We start from the raw sequence: 14,566 nt of genomic DNA, 5'->3' as shown, positions 1-14,566 counted from the left end.
AATGGCCATTGTGAGACAAGACGGTGGTTTGTAGAGGTGGGGTATGCCTTAGTTTCCCCCTTCTGGCAAGAAGAGAGACCTTTGCTCACAGTAATTACATCTCTTGGGAAGCTGCTCCGATCCTGCGTAGGACCTTTTCCTCCACACACTTGAGATGGGCCAAGCAGCCCTCAGGAATACCCTTCACAATTCAGAACCCAAACTGGCACTGGTGGCTCATGCCTGTAATCCTAGCTACTCAGGAGGCTGAGATCCTAGGATCATGGTTTGAAGACAGCCCGGGCAGGAAAGTGTGTGAGACTCTTATCTCCAATTAACCACCAAAAAAGCTGGAAGTGGAGCCATGGCTCACAGGGTTAAGAGTGCTAGCCTTGAGCAAAACAGCTCAGCACCCAGGCCCTGAGTTCAAGACCCATGACCAATGACTGACAACATTAAATAAAAATCAGAGCTCAACAAGACACACGTTAGTCCTCAGCCCCAGAGCTACCTGCCTCGTTTTCAGCCCTCAAAGGAGGCTCTGGCTCATCCTTGGCTCCGCTGGCAGAATGCTCTGCAGCCAGGATGGGCTCCTGATGCGCTGGGCTGGGGTGCAGACTTGCGGGTGGAAGGACCACAGCCAGGAAGTGTGGGAAGCCTGCTCTGCATAGGACAGTTGGGGTGGGGGGGACCCGTGAGTGAGGGGTAGGAGGCTGAGGGGCCCAGGTTCCCTCCCTCCCACTGTCCTTTCCCTTTCCTTCTTCCCTCCCTCCATCCCTCTCTCTCTGCCTCTCTTCATTCCCATCTCCCTTTTTCTTTCCTACCTTCAACAGCAGACAAGGTAGAGATGGGGAACATGAGGGCCCCAGAGCTGCACTTGGACTATAGGGGTTCACACAGCACTAGAATGGGGGGCCCAGCTCCCTAGCCTGTCTGCTTTTGAGGGCTGATTCCTGAGTGGGCTCTGCATGCCCGGTTGGCAGGGCGGCCAAGGAACCTCCAACATGCCAAGTTTCCCAGCCAGGCCTGGCCCTGGGAGGCCCTGCTGTGCTAGGACAGTGGGCCCTTGAGAGGGGCCACGGGGGCTGCCGCGTTCCCACCAAACACAAAGGGCCCAGTGTGGGCTCTGGCCTCTGGGCTCCCACCAGCTGCAGCTGCCTCCTTGGCGGGGTGGGGGTGGCGTGGTTAGTGGGGGGGGTCACGTTCCCTCAGCCGGAGATGCAGGGAGGGGGACACTCCTTGGCCAGCTCCTAGTCTCCTGGGACAACAGCAGGACTGGAATATACCTCCTTGACCTGCCAGGCCACTTCCAAGAATGTGCTGCCTACATCATCACATGTGACCTGAAAACAGTGGTCAAGGACTGTGCACGCACACGCACAAGAGACACACACTTCCGTCCTCTCCAGGAGCCCTCCCAGGCTCCAGTCCTGGCCCTCCCACTGTGAGACCTGGGAGGAGTGACTTCATCTCTTCATCTGTGAAGTGGGAACAGGGATGAAAATCATAGAATCTACCTCAAAGGATTTTATTGATGACTACTAATGACAAACCACTGAGAATAATATCTGGCCCATGGCATGCATTTTCCAAATAAACATTAGTTATAAGCTGGGCTATAACAGGCTCACACACCTGTAATCCTAACGACTCTGGAGGCTGAGATCTGAAGATTGTGGTTCAAAGCCAGCCTGGGCTAGAAAGTTTATGAGACTTGTATCTCCAATGAAGCACCAAAAAAGTCAGAAGTGGACCTGTGGCTCAAGTGGTAGAACACTAGCCTTGAGCACAAAAACTCAGGTACAGCACCAGGCTTTGAGTTCAAGCCCCAAGACCAGCACAAAACAAGACAAATATTTGTTTTAAGCCAGGGATTGTGGGATCATGGTTCAGCCCAGGTAGAAAAATCCCCAAGAGGGGCTGGGAAGGTGGCTCAGTGGTAGAGTGCTAGCTTTGCATGCATGAGGCCCTGGGTTCTATTCCTCAGCACCACATAAGCAGAAAAAGCTGGAAGTGGTGCTATGGCTCAAGTGGTAGAGTGCTAGCCTTGAGCTGAAGAGCTGAGGGACAGCGCCCAGGCCGAGTCCAGGCCCCACAACCGGCAAAAAAATAAATAAATCCCCAAGATTCTTATTGCCAATTAACCAGCAAAAAGCCAAAAAGTAGAGGTGTGACAAGTAGCAGAACACCAGCCTTGAGCGGGAAAAGCTAAGCAAGATCAAGGGACTCTGAGTTCAAACCCTAGTGCTGGCACAAAGAAACAACTAAATGGCCAACCAGAGGGAACAGAATAAATAATGTCTCATTTATACCACGCTGACTGTGTAGCTCTTGGAAAGAAAGAGGCAGATCTGTAAGTGAGCAAGACAGACAACAGCAGACACAGAATAAAGGACATCTCCAGAGCAGGACATCATTGTGACAGGTCTGGCTTAGTGCCCTGTACGCATGACACCCCACAGACCCAGCCTGCTGGGGAGGGGAGCTCACTACCCCCAGCCCAGCCAAGGCACTGAGAAGCTGGTTGCTGCTTTCAGGGACAAGGCAGAGCTCTTTCTTCCCTTACTCCAGCCTCTCATGTAAAAGGGAGAGAGAGAGAGAGAGAGAGAGAGAGAGAGAATAGGGCCTAACTGCCTGCAGGTCCAGGCATCTCTCTAGAAGAGTTCCCGTTCTAGGCCCCCTAGATTTTCAGCCTCATTATGTGCCAGACTGTGTGAAGTAGGCGGGGTAGAGGGTTGTAGAGTTCCCTTTCTAAGTTCACCTTCCCTCTCCCCCAACTCTGGGAGTCCCATCCACCTGCCTGCACTCCCGTTTCCCTGCTTCAGGCAGTGGCCAGCAAGGACAGAGGGAGGGACAGGCCCTGGGAGGATCTCAGGCCTGGGCTCCAAGCTCCCACTTTTGCCAGGATCCCCCCAAACCTCCTTCTCTCCCGAAGTCATTCCCACATAAGATATTGACCTGAGGCCTCCTAGGCAGGAGACTGGGCAATCCTAGGCTTCCCGCCCTGGTCCCTTGGTCCTGGTGGCTCCTGCATGGCTTTGCATGAATCACTTTTCCTCTCTGGACCTCAATTTGCTCATTTGTTAAACACCCACTCTCACTTTGCTGGGCTAAAGATGGAACAATGGAAAAATGCACTTGCCTTGAGACACTCCTCCACCAGCTCCTGGCGTCATCAACCTTACTTAGCCCTTGGCCTTTCTAGCCAAGCCATACCCACCCCGTCCCAGGGGCTGCCAGCTCTGCGTGTGCCTGGTGGAGTGGCCTTCTGGGGCTTTTCCAGGCTCTAGGAATGGAGGAATCTGGCTCAACATGCACCTCTCCCTGGGCAGCTGCCTGGTGAGGTTACCGGCTCAGCCATTCCCTACCTTGGTTCTTGTCCCACCCTACTAAGGTGCTCCTGAGGACCCTACCGATTCCAAATGTCCCTGTCAGGACAATCTACCCAGCCAGTATAACCAGAATAAGTGTCCCTGGGGCCTAGCTCTGGTCTCCACATAGACTGGATGCCTCAAGGGGCCCTGGGAGCAACACCCTTTCAGGAGATGGACCCAAGTGTATAAACTCCCTCTTTTGCTCCTTCCCTCCCTGCCTCTCAGCCTCCCTTCCTTCCTCTCTTCCTTCCTTCCATTCATCCTTCAACAAACACATATTGAGTACCTCCGTGCCAACAGCCTGGTTCAGACACTGGCATCAGAGGAAGAACAAACCAGACACAGTCTCTGAGGATCTCTGGGGCCCCCTGCTACTCACTGTCAGCGCTCACACATGCACTTGCCCTTATTCACTGCATAGCACAAATGTCTACCTTACACCTAGAGACCACATCAAGATCAAATGCATGGCTGGGGAGGTGGCTTAGTAATAATAGAGTGCTTGCCTAACATGCATGAAGCCCTCAGTACCACATACACAGAAAAAGCCAGAAGTGGCACTGTGGCTCAAGTGGTAGAGTGCTAGCCTTGAGCAAAAGCAGCTCGCGGATAGTGCCCAGGCCCTGAGTTCAAGCCCCAGGACTGGCAAAAAAAAAAAAAGATGAAATGCATATAAGGCTGGTGCTGCTGCTCGGTGATAGAGTGTTTGCTCAGCATGTGCACAATACCCTGGGTTCTACCCCCAGTGCTGTAAAAAAACAAAACAGACCAAATGCATGTATACCACTCATGGGAACGTCAACTTGCATGTGGCTGATTCATACGAATGAACACACACACACACACACACATACACACACAGATGCTAAGGTCAAATGAGGCTCATACCCAAAGTCTTCATTCCATGCATGCTCACCTCCCAGTCACCTGTGATAGAAGAGCACAGATACACACACAGTAATCCCAGCTTGTTGCTCAGATCACATCGTGCCTAGGGAGACACGTGCACAAGCACGCACGTGCACATCTCACACACAGCACCCAGGTGACAGTGCCTCTGCACAGGATGTCAGAGCTCCTGATTGGGTAAAAGTGAAGTAGAAGAGAGAGTAGCCCTTTGGGAGATCAGAGAGATGCAGAATTGCTGCAGCCCCAAGAAGAACAAGAGGGGAGGCAAAGGCCATTGACCCCAGAACAGGCTGGGATCCAGCTGGCCTCCCTCTCCTGCCTCCCTGCCCATTTTCAAGAACGGTTGGGCCGGGCGCCAGTGGCTCATGCCTGTGATCCTAGCTAGTCAGGAGGCTGAGGTCTGAGGATTGAGGTTCAAAGCCAGCCTGGGCAGGAAAGTCCATGGGACTCTTATCTCCAATAAACCACCAGAAAACTGGAAGTGGTACTGTGGCTCAAGTGGTAGAGTGCTACCCTTGAGCTGAAGAGCTGAGGGACAGTGCTCAGGCCCAGAGTTCAAGCCCCACAACCGACCAAAAAAAAAAAAAGAATGGTTGGGCAAAAGCGTCAGTGCCACCCCAGACACAAGTTGCCTGAGCCCTGTGCTAAGGGTCAGGAGAGCTGCGTATACCCTGGCTCTGCTGGCCACTTGCTGATTCCTCACACATCCCCTTCCCATTCTTGTTTCTGCCAGTTTATTTACAAGACAGGGGAGGAAAAGTTCCTCTAGATAGCCTCTTCCTCTCAGCCAGCCATCTGGGGACCCTGTGAACCCCTCCTCAGCCCTTAGCAGCAGTTCTCAATGGTTGAGGTTGCTTTGTCCCCTAAGCACTAAGGGAAATACTGTAGGGTGTTTTTCTCTTTTATGTCCTTTGTGCTAGTACTGGGGTTTGAATTCAGGGCCTAGGTGCTATCCCTTTAACTTTTCTGCTCAAGGCCAATACTCTATTGATAGACCATACATCCACTTCTTGCTTTTTGCTGGTTCATTGGTGGTAAGAGTCTCTCGGGTTTGTTTGCCCTGGCTGGCTTCGAACTGAGATCCTCAGATCTCAGCCTCCTGAGTAGCTAAGATAGTCATGAGCCACCAATGCCCAGCAAGACAGTGGATTTGCTCTGAGGTTACTGTGGTCAGTACAATCCGTCAGAGTATAGGAACCAGGAAAGCTATGACAGTGAGAATCTTACTCAAGGAAGACTTGTGCTCCAAATATCCCCTAGCCCTTGCCTTGTTTTTAGTGCTGGGAATGGAACTCGAGGTCCCAAGCATCTTAGGCATGCCCTCTATCACAGAGCAGCTACATCTCTAGCTTTCATCCGTAATACATTTTTCATAGGTGCAACTCCTGGCGCCATGCTGAGAGAGAGAGGTCAGGTGCAGCAATATGACTTTCTGCTCTCGATTCTAAAGGTCTTTTGTAAACAAGTGCAAACATTTGGTCACTTCAGAAGCTCCTGTGGTGCAATCAGGCCCATATGTTCAACTAGACAAGTACGGAGACTTTACTTTTCTTGCATCCGCATGCCGGGTTTCTTTCTAAACTAAGGGTGTAGGGTGGCTTACTATTGAGGAATGTCATTACAGGAAAATAAAGGCTAATTAAAACGTGAACTGAACCGAGCCTGGGTGCCAGAGCGGTCCCTGGCGCCCTCAACTGGCCATCACAGGAACTGCAGGCCAGAGCCGGACAAGCTCCAGGACCAGGGACAGCGCCCCGGGACCGCGCCCGCAGGGCGGGGTAAGGACCCCCCAGCGCCCCAGCAGGCGCCCCGCGTCCCGGCCTCCACCCTCCTACCCTCCTTCGCTGGCTCTGCTCAGAGGCGGCCCCGGAGCCTGTCCGCCCCCCCTCGCTCCGGTACCAGCGCCTCTCCCGGCCCACAATGGCACACCTGCGCGCACAAAGGCGCCACCTGCTCCGCCGCCCCTCTCCTTCCCCTGCGCGTTCCCTCTGCCGTCTCCCACGGGCTCTCAGAGCCTCACCTACGCCTCTTTGGAACCTCTGTGACCCCATCGCGAAAGAGCTGTATATCTGCTGTGACTGGGGGGAAACTGAGGCTGGCATTCCAGCCCAGGAACCACAACAGCTACTGGTTACCAAGGCCTCGTGCCTAGAACTGACGTTCATCCGCTTCGTAAATTAGGGCCTATGGTCCTCCCCATTTCACAGATCAGGAAAGCGAGGTCCCTAGGTGGAGGCTCAGGCCTCAGAGTTGCTCTACGGAAGCTCCAGCCAAGGAGAAAGCACTTCTAACAGTGTCCTGGCGCTGCTCCTACCCAGAGGCTGCCCGGGCCAGACATCCTCAGAGCCTGGGCTATCTCGCCTTATCCCACTATCTCTCCTTAAGGCTAGACTGTATGCCAGGGGCAAGCACAAGGGGCAGAGAAAGGAATCGCAAAAGCTAGTCTGTGGCCAGACTGAGGACAGGAGAGAGTCAGCCACCTTGGGTGGGGGCAGAGTTGTGTGTCTAGAGATCATCGCCTCCCTGCCTAATGGCTGACCCTCAACCCACACACTTCACAAGTGTTCAGTGGATGAATGAATGATTCTTTAGGTTGGCTATGAACAAAAAGAAAGACAAAATCAATTTTGATCCCATCATTCAACACATAGGGCTTGAGAACCATGTGGATTTGGAATTAAATGACTTGGGTCTTCCAACCCGGGCTGGTGACTTAGAGCCATTTCCATTATCTCCCATTTGTTAAAGGAGATGATGGTAATCATCACTTCACTTATCTTGTAGGATTGATTTAGGACTCTGTGTAAAGTGTTCATCCATGATACAGGAGGCACTCATGAATGAGGACTATCAGCCGGGCATGGTGACACATACCTGTAATCACAGCACTTAGGAGACTGAGGCAGGAGGATTGCAAATTCAAGGTTAGGCTGGGATACATGAAACAATTTTTCTCAAAAAAAATGGGGATGGAAGGTGGTTGTTTAACACTGTGACTGTACATGAGCTAATAAAACCGCAAACTAAGCCGGGCGCTGGTGGCTCACGCCTGTAATCCTAGCTACTCAGGAGGCTGAGATCTGAGGATCGCGGTTCAAAGCCAGCCCGGGCAGGAGAGACCGTGAGACTCCTATCTCCAATAAACCACCAGAAAACCGGAAGTGTCGCTGTAGCTCAAGTGGTAGAGCGCTCGCCTTGAGCTGAAGAGTTGAGGGACAGCGCCCAGGCCCAGAGTTCAAGCCCCACGACTGACAAAAAAAAAAACAAAACACGCAAATTAAGTCCAAGATCTGAGTCTGAAGCTGAGCTCCACAGAGACTCACGATGTGACTGTAGGCAGGTCCCTGCCCTCTCTGGGGCTGGTTTCCTTGCCAATAATGGTGGCTCCCCAAGGATCCTTCTCACTGCCTTTGTGGGACTTCCTTCCCCCATGGGACAGCAGGCAGGAATTATCTAGGGAAAGCACAAAGGTGACCCTCAAACACTGGGGCTGTGTTCACACCCAGCTCCCTGCAGCCCTTCCCCTAGCACTCCCCATAGCCTATCTCTGGGCACCTGGGACCCCAGGCTGCGATGGGAGAAGAAGATGTGTAAGGGAAGGTCTGGCACAAGTTGCCTCCAACCCTACTTCCTCCTGGCAACCTCTGTCTGTGTGAACATCCAGCTTGGAAATCCTCAAGAAATCCTCAGCACCAGGGCTGGAAGGGAGCCCACAGAGCTGATGGGGCCAACCCCCTCATTTTGCAGATAATAATTAGGACGATTATGCCCCACACAGCAATTCACAAAGGGCTTTCGCATCTGGGCAGCCTCCGTGTGTGCCGAGCCCTGGGGGCTGGCAGGCTTCAGGTGTCTGAGGAAACCAGTTCTAAAAAGAAAACCAGATATGGCCTGAGCATGCCCAGCTGACCTGATGCCATGTTCCAGCCCAGGCCTCTCCCCGGAGCCCACCGTGCCACTCATGCCCCAGGTGGCTCAGGGGTGCACCTGAAGCAGGGGTGTGGGGAGGGCTGGCTTGAGAGGTCCCAGAGAGGGCAGGGCAAGCATCAGCTGGGGTTCTGGAGTGCCCACAGGAACCTGGCTTTCACCCCATCATGAGACCCCTGGCACACATCTCCAGGCTGCCGGTGATGGACTGATGGGAAAAGTTGATAGAGCCAACGGCTTCCTGGGGTAGCCCAGACCCCTGGACCATGGCAGGCCCTGGCCAGAGGGACTCCCATTTCCCTGGGAAGAACCCCAGCCCTTGACTTTACATCTCCCCCTCTCATTCTGCATGCAATGCACCAAAGTGGTTAACTGTGGAGTCCACACTACCTTCATTCAAATCTCAGTCTCACCAGCTGGATGACCTTAGACAGGCTACTTAACCTCTCTGAGCTAAGAACAGCAACCACACACTGGGAAGTAAATGAGCGCCAGGTACCAGTTATTCATGCCTGTGATCCTAGCTATTCAGGAGGCTGAGATCCAGAGGATTGAGACCAAGCCAACCTGGAACAACCACAAGACTAAAAATTAGTCTATGAAACTCTCATCTCCAAAAATAACCAGCAAAAAACCAGGCTGGAAGCATGCCTCAAGTGAGAGCACCAGCAAAGCAAGCAAGCTGAGCAAGTATGAAAGCCCGAGTCAGCACCTGCAGTTCCATGAGGCTTAGCACACAGTGTGACCGATGTCCTGCCTGGGTCCTATTGCTTGGCCTCTTTTCTGCTTCTCCCCCTGCCAGAATCTTCCCAGAATCCTCATGCAGCTGTGCAGCTCCCGCCCTGACTGACAGGGCAGGATTGATGGGGGAGGAAGAGTGGGGGGGGGAGGGCTGGGAAACAGGGCAGCGAGCACAGGGCAGGTCTCTCTGCCCTACAAAGACCACCTGTCACAGATGCTTTTACATCTCCAGCTAGAGGGGCTATGGGCCTGGCGGCTGGGACAGGTGAGGTCTAACCCCAAGGCTCTGCCTAGCCCTGAGCCTGCAGCCTGGGCTGTCAGGTGGAAGGCAGGCGTGAGCGAGCAAGGTCAGAGCCCAGCTGCCCAGAGCTTCGGCTCGCTGCCATGCTTCACCTGCCCTCAGAGCGGGCATAGAGCCTGCAGCACTCCTCCAGAGGAAGGTGCTCTCTCTCTGGATTCTCTTCCTTCCCCAGGATTGGGGAAGAGATGGAGGGGTGCCCATCTTCAGCCCCCCGTGGCCCATTTAAGATCGAGACATCAGGAGTGCTCTGCTGGCCTGGCATGTCCCCTCAGATGTCCTCCATCAGTCCTGTCAGCCCTGACTGAGGAGCCGGCTCTCCTCTGAGTGTGGATGGCGCATCTTCTGCTCCCAGAGCTCAGGAGCTGACCCAAAGCTGGGCCTCCAACTCACCTCTACCTCTCTGTTTCCCCCAGCAGCCGAGGGCGGCATGGCCTGGAGGAGGTCACAGCCTTGGGGTGGCTCAGGTGTCTGATCCTCACTCCTGTTCCCCTTGTGCCTTGCCAATAACACCGACGTCTCAGGGGAGCTGGGAACAGGTAGTTACAAGAAGCGCCCCAATCCCTCCAGAGACCAGAACACTGCGGCTCCCACAACCCCATGGCAAAGACAGCCCTGGCACCCTGCCCCCTCCCCCCACAAACAACAACGGGCAGGCTCAGAGGCCAAGCCATGCCCCAGCTAGTGGGACAGGCCAGAAGAAATGAAGTATTACCCAGGTGCCAGTGACTCAGGCCTGTAATCCTAGCTACTCAGGAGGCTGAGATCTGAGGACCCTGCATGGACAGCAACCCAGGGTCCAGGCAACACAGCACACCGGTGCCCTGCTGGTCTACAGCCCTGCTCCCCTTCCAGCCCCAGGAATGGAAGAGGCTGACGTCCAGGGAAATGAGCTCAGGGAGACGGGAACTGATAGGGCCATCTTGCCCAGCAGAGGCAGGACAGAGAACAGTGTCAGGCTGCTTCCTGCTTCTGGTGGAAGGGCCTGGCCATGTACCCCAAGGTCTGTCAGAAGGCTCAGCTGGTTCCTCCAGAGACTCTGGGGGACATGCAAACTCCTCAGCCTGGCATTCATGACCAAGAGCAAAGTGGTTCATTCAGCTCACCACCGGGCACACCTTTCACTGAAACCCAACCAGTGCCAACGGCCATTTTCCAGTTGCCACCCATGCCAAAGCCAGCCATGCCACCAAGAATGCCTTTGCTCCCATCCTCACTGTGCAACTGACAGTGCTACTGGTGACCAGTCACATTACCATTTATTGAACACCTACTATATGCCACCGATACCCCTAAGGGAGGAATGATCCAACTGCCAAATGACTTGGAAATGCAAAGTCACAGAAAAAGATCCCCCTTATCACAAAACATTGAAAAAAAGGCTTTTTTATTTTCTCTCATTGTGAAGTTTTTAGCCAGGCACCAGTGGCTCACACCTATAATCCTAGCTACTCAGAAAGTTGAGACCTGAGGGCTGGGAAGGTGGCTCAGTGGTAGAGCACTTGCCTTGCATGCTTGAGGCCCTGGGTTCGATTCCTCAGCACCACATAAGAAAAAAGCCGGAAGTGGTGCTGTGGCTCAAGTGGTAGAGTGCTAGCCTTGAGCTGAAGAGCTGAGGGACAGCGCCCAGGCCCCAGAGTTCAGGCCCCATGATCGGACCCCCTGCCAAAAAAAAAGGAAGTTGAGACCTGAGAGTCACAATTTGAAACCAGCCTAGGGCAAAAAGTTAGAAACTTTTATATCCAATTAACTAGTGGCAAAGCTGAACCAGAGGTATGGCTCAAGTGATAGGGCACCAGCGGGGACTGTAAAAAGCCAAGCAAGGGCATGAGGCTCTGAGTTCAAGCCCTGGTACCAACTTTCTGTTTCTCAGTGCAGCTCTGTTTTTCAAAGCAGCTCCTAGGCATTATATTTAATCCTTATGAACAACGTTCCCTGGTAGGGAAGCAAAATGGTTGTGCATTATTACCCTATTCTGTGAAGCACAGAGAGGGTATATGACTATCTAAAGTCACAGTCACACAGTAGCACAGATTAGTCTTGGATTTTTTTTTTTTGAGAAAGGGTCTATGTAGTCTTGAATGGCCTGGAACCCTTAATCTTCCTAGTTCTACCCCTCTCTCTGTCTCTTCTCTGTCTCTTCTCTGTCTCTCTGTCTGTCTGTCTCTCTCTCTCTCCGTGTACTAGGGTTTGAACTCAGGACCTCCTTCTTGTTAGGCAGGCACTCTACCAGTGGAACCACGCCACCAGCCCAACTTTTTGCTAGTTAACCGGAGATGAACCAGATTGCCAATCTCATGGACTGTCCTGCTCAGATAAGGCTATCATCCCAGTGGAATCCCTTGTTTGGGGGTGTCTCTCCACTGGCACCCCTCTGCTTCTCCTCTGAGTCACTGCTTGCAAGTGCCAGTCTTTCAGCCCTAAAAATAGAGCACTTTCTCCGAGGAAAAAAAAAATAGCCACACACATGTAATCTACAAGGGTAATCTACAAGGGTAGCCCGCTATCCTGGAGTCCCCATTCTCCTGGGGCCAACTCTCCTGGGGTCCCAGGCCTAACAACTCCTCCTGATCTAATGTAGGCCTTGGCCGGTGCCCTGCACTCCACACTGCCCTGCTGAGACTCCTTTTCCTATGGTCACACCTTCAACTTTCCTCCTCCCCAGCCAGGCTCAGCTGCTTCCCAGAGCTAGAGCTGGGTCCAGAGATGGTGAACCATCTGCCCCTGGCTACAGAGGCAGAGACAGGCTTGGATGGAGAATCAGCATTCTCGTTCATCTTGGATGAGCGACCTATACTAGAGCATGGAGTCCAGAGCCATCCCTGCTCTGACCTAGCATCCATCTGCCCTGAATGCTTCATCTCCACCCTGTGCCTGACAGAGGAGGCCTCACTCAGTGACTTCCCAGAGGTGCCAATCTCCGGGAGGCACAGCCAAGGCACCAGGGCCCTGCCTGACAGAGGCTCTGCCAGAAGGTGTGCAGAGATCTCCAAGGAGTTCCCCCACCATTCATACCAACTGGCCCCATCCCTGCTGGACCACAAATTAGAAAGCAGGATCCAGTCCAATATCTAGTTGAGTGATGAAGGACAGGGAGCCACCCTTGCCTTGGGGGGGAAACCTGTGGACAGAGCCTGGGGGGGGGAGGGGAGCTTGGGGCAGAGGCCCTCCAATGTGTGGGGACAGGGGGAAAGGCCAGTGAGGGAGGAGCATCAGGCAGTGTCCTGGCCACAGTGGGATCACCAGAAGCAGAATAGAAGGAATGAGATGAGGCTTTGCTGGGGGTATTCAGAGGGGCCTGTGGCACCCCTGGGGTAATGAAGCCGCCACCTCCCACACACAGGAAGCTGAGGCGATGCGCTCGTGAGCGCCCGGGGTGGCCTGGGTGTGGGTGATGTCTGAGCACCTTTGCCAGGTTCACGGATAAGCGTGTGGGCTTCCACCTGCTCTTTCCTGTTGTGTGGACGTGGGCGGAGGACATAGAGACTACTGGGCCTGTGTGTGCCTAGGGGTGGGATCTGGATGGCATGTCCCTCAATGGTGACGGGCACGGAGGGGTAGGGGTCTTGGCTGGGGCGTGCCTGTGTGTTCCTGTGTGCGGGGCCCTGGGTACTTGTGAGTCAGGCTGTGTCTGCATCTGTGTCTGGCTGTGCTCGGGTCGTGGTTGTTTGCGCAGCCTGTGCGGCTGCTCGGCAGCCTCTGACAGCCGGGACAAAGGCCTTGCAGACAGACAGGTGGCGTGGGAGACAGACTTGCCCCTGGAGTCCTCTCTGCCTTGGAACTTGACAGCGGTGCAGGGGTGGGAGGTGAAGGGCAGGCTCTCATGGCACCGTTCAGACGCTACTGGGGGGCCTGAGACCAAATGCCCTCCAAACACTAAGGAGGCTAGAGGAATCATCCTTCTGTGTTTTGGGGTACGTTTGGAAGGGGGGTAAAGAAGGAGGGGGGTTCTCCTGAGGCCCTGCCAGACAGGCATCTTGAGGAAGGGAGGAGGCAGTGAATGGAAAGAGCCAAGGGGGGACACATCATGGCTGTGGAAAGGGACAATTGAGCAGGCACAGCTAGACATCCTCCTCAACCCAACCCACCAACATCCTGAGGTACCTAGATGCCCCATCTCCCCCCCACAAGGTGGGGACAGGGGGACACATCCCTGCGAGCACCCCGCAGGATCTCCACCCTGGATCAGGAGGCAGACATCTGGGCTTGCAGCCCCACCAAAGACAGTCCAGTAAGCTCACAGTTGCTCGGCCTCTTTGGGCCTCACCTGTTTCCGATACAAACCCTCAGCCTCATTTTGAAATGCTGCTGAGGGGGTGAGGGGTCAATCATGACTCTGGAATCTTTTCCAAGGCCACAAGGCAAAACCTACCCTTGACTAGATCCTGCCTTCAACTGCCAGAGGACCCTTGAGCAGGCCTGTGGTCCTGCAGGGCCCAGAGAGGTCTGATGATCACGCTCAGCTTCTATAAGCCCCACCTTGTGCCAGCCTTGACAGCATTCAAGAGCATCTTTGGCCCAAGTTCCATCTCGTTACCTAGAAACTCAGCATCTCCCCCCCCCCCTTCACCTTTACTCTCCCTGAGGAAAAGGTCACACGAGCCAAGGCAGGGACAGAGCATCCCTCACAAGAAAGGGACCCTTCTCCATCTCATTCCTCTTTGCCCTTCTCTGCTGCTCCCACCTGGCCTGGCAAGGTTTCCCTTCTGGCCCTCCTGTGGGCCTCCAGGGGTCTGACCCTCCTGACTTTGAAGGACAGGGATAAATGTCGATGTGCCAAGCCAGGGGTGGGGTGACCTTCCTGACTAACCTCAGGCCTGGGCTAGACCCCAGCAGGGACTTTGGGGTCAAGTATTGGTGGGAGCCATATCACGAGGGGTGGAGGCTGGGGGGGGTCACCGGCCTCCAGAGTCTGTGCGTGTGTGGGTTCGGGTGTGTGAGGGTGCACAGGTTTCTTCCCCGTGCCCGGGCATCCAAGGGCGGCCCCAAAGGGCGCAGGGGGCACCGGGACTGCCCTGTGTCCCCACCTCAGACCCTGCCGAGCCAGGGGAGGGGATGAGGGTCGCCCGCTGGTGTGACGTGTATGTGTGCACGGGTGTGTGTGTATGTGTGTGTGTGTGCGCGCACACCCTGCCCCCGACGCGGGTCAGGGACAGGGCTGGGGGGGTGCGCTCTGTCCCCGGGGAGCACGGACGTCCCCGCCCTGCCGACGACGCAGGGGCGCTGAACCCCAGGACCCCGCTTCCCCTGGCTGAGGACGCGGCGCCTCCCGGGCGCTAGGCCGGCTGCTCTGCAACCCCGAGGCGCCCCTCCTTGGGGAGGGCGGGAGACAGGGCTG

Source organism: Dipodomys ordii, unplaced genomic scaffold, assembly GCF_000151885.1.
Source record: "Dipodomys ordii isolate 6190 unplaced genomic scaffold, Dord_2.0 Scaffold6, whole genome shotgun sequence".
Classification (NCBI taxonomy): domain Eukaryota; kingdom Metazoa; phylum Chordata; class Mammalia; order Rodentia; family Heteromyidae; genus Dipodomys; species Dipodomys ordii.
This window is presented reverse-complemented; position numbering follows the sequence as displayed.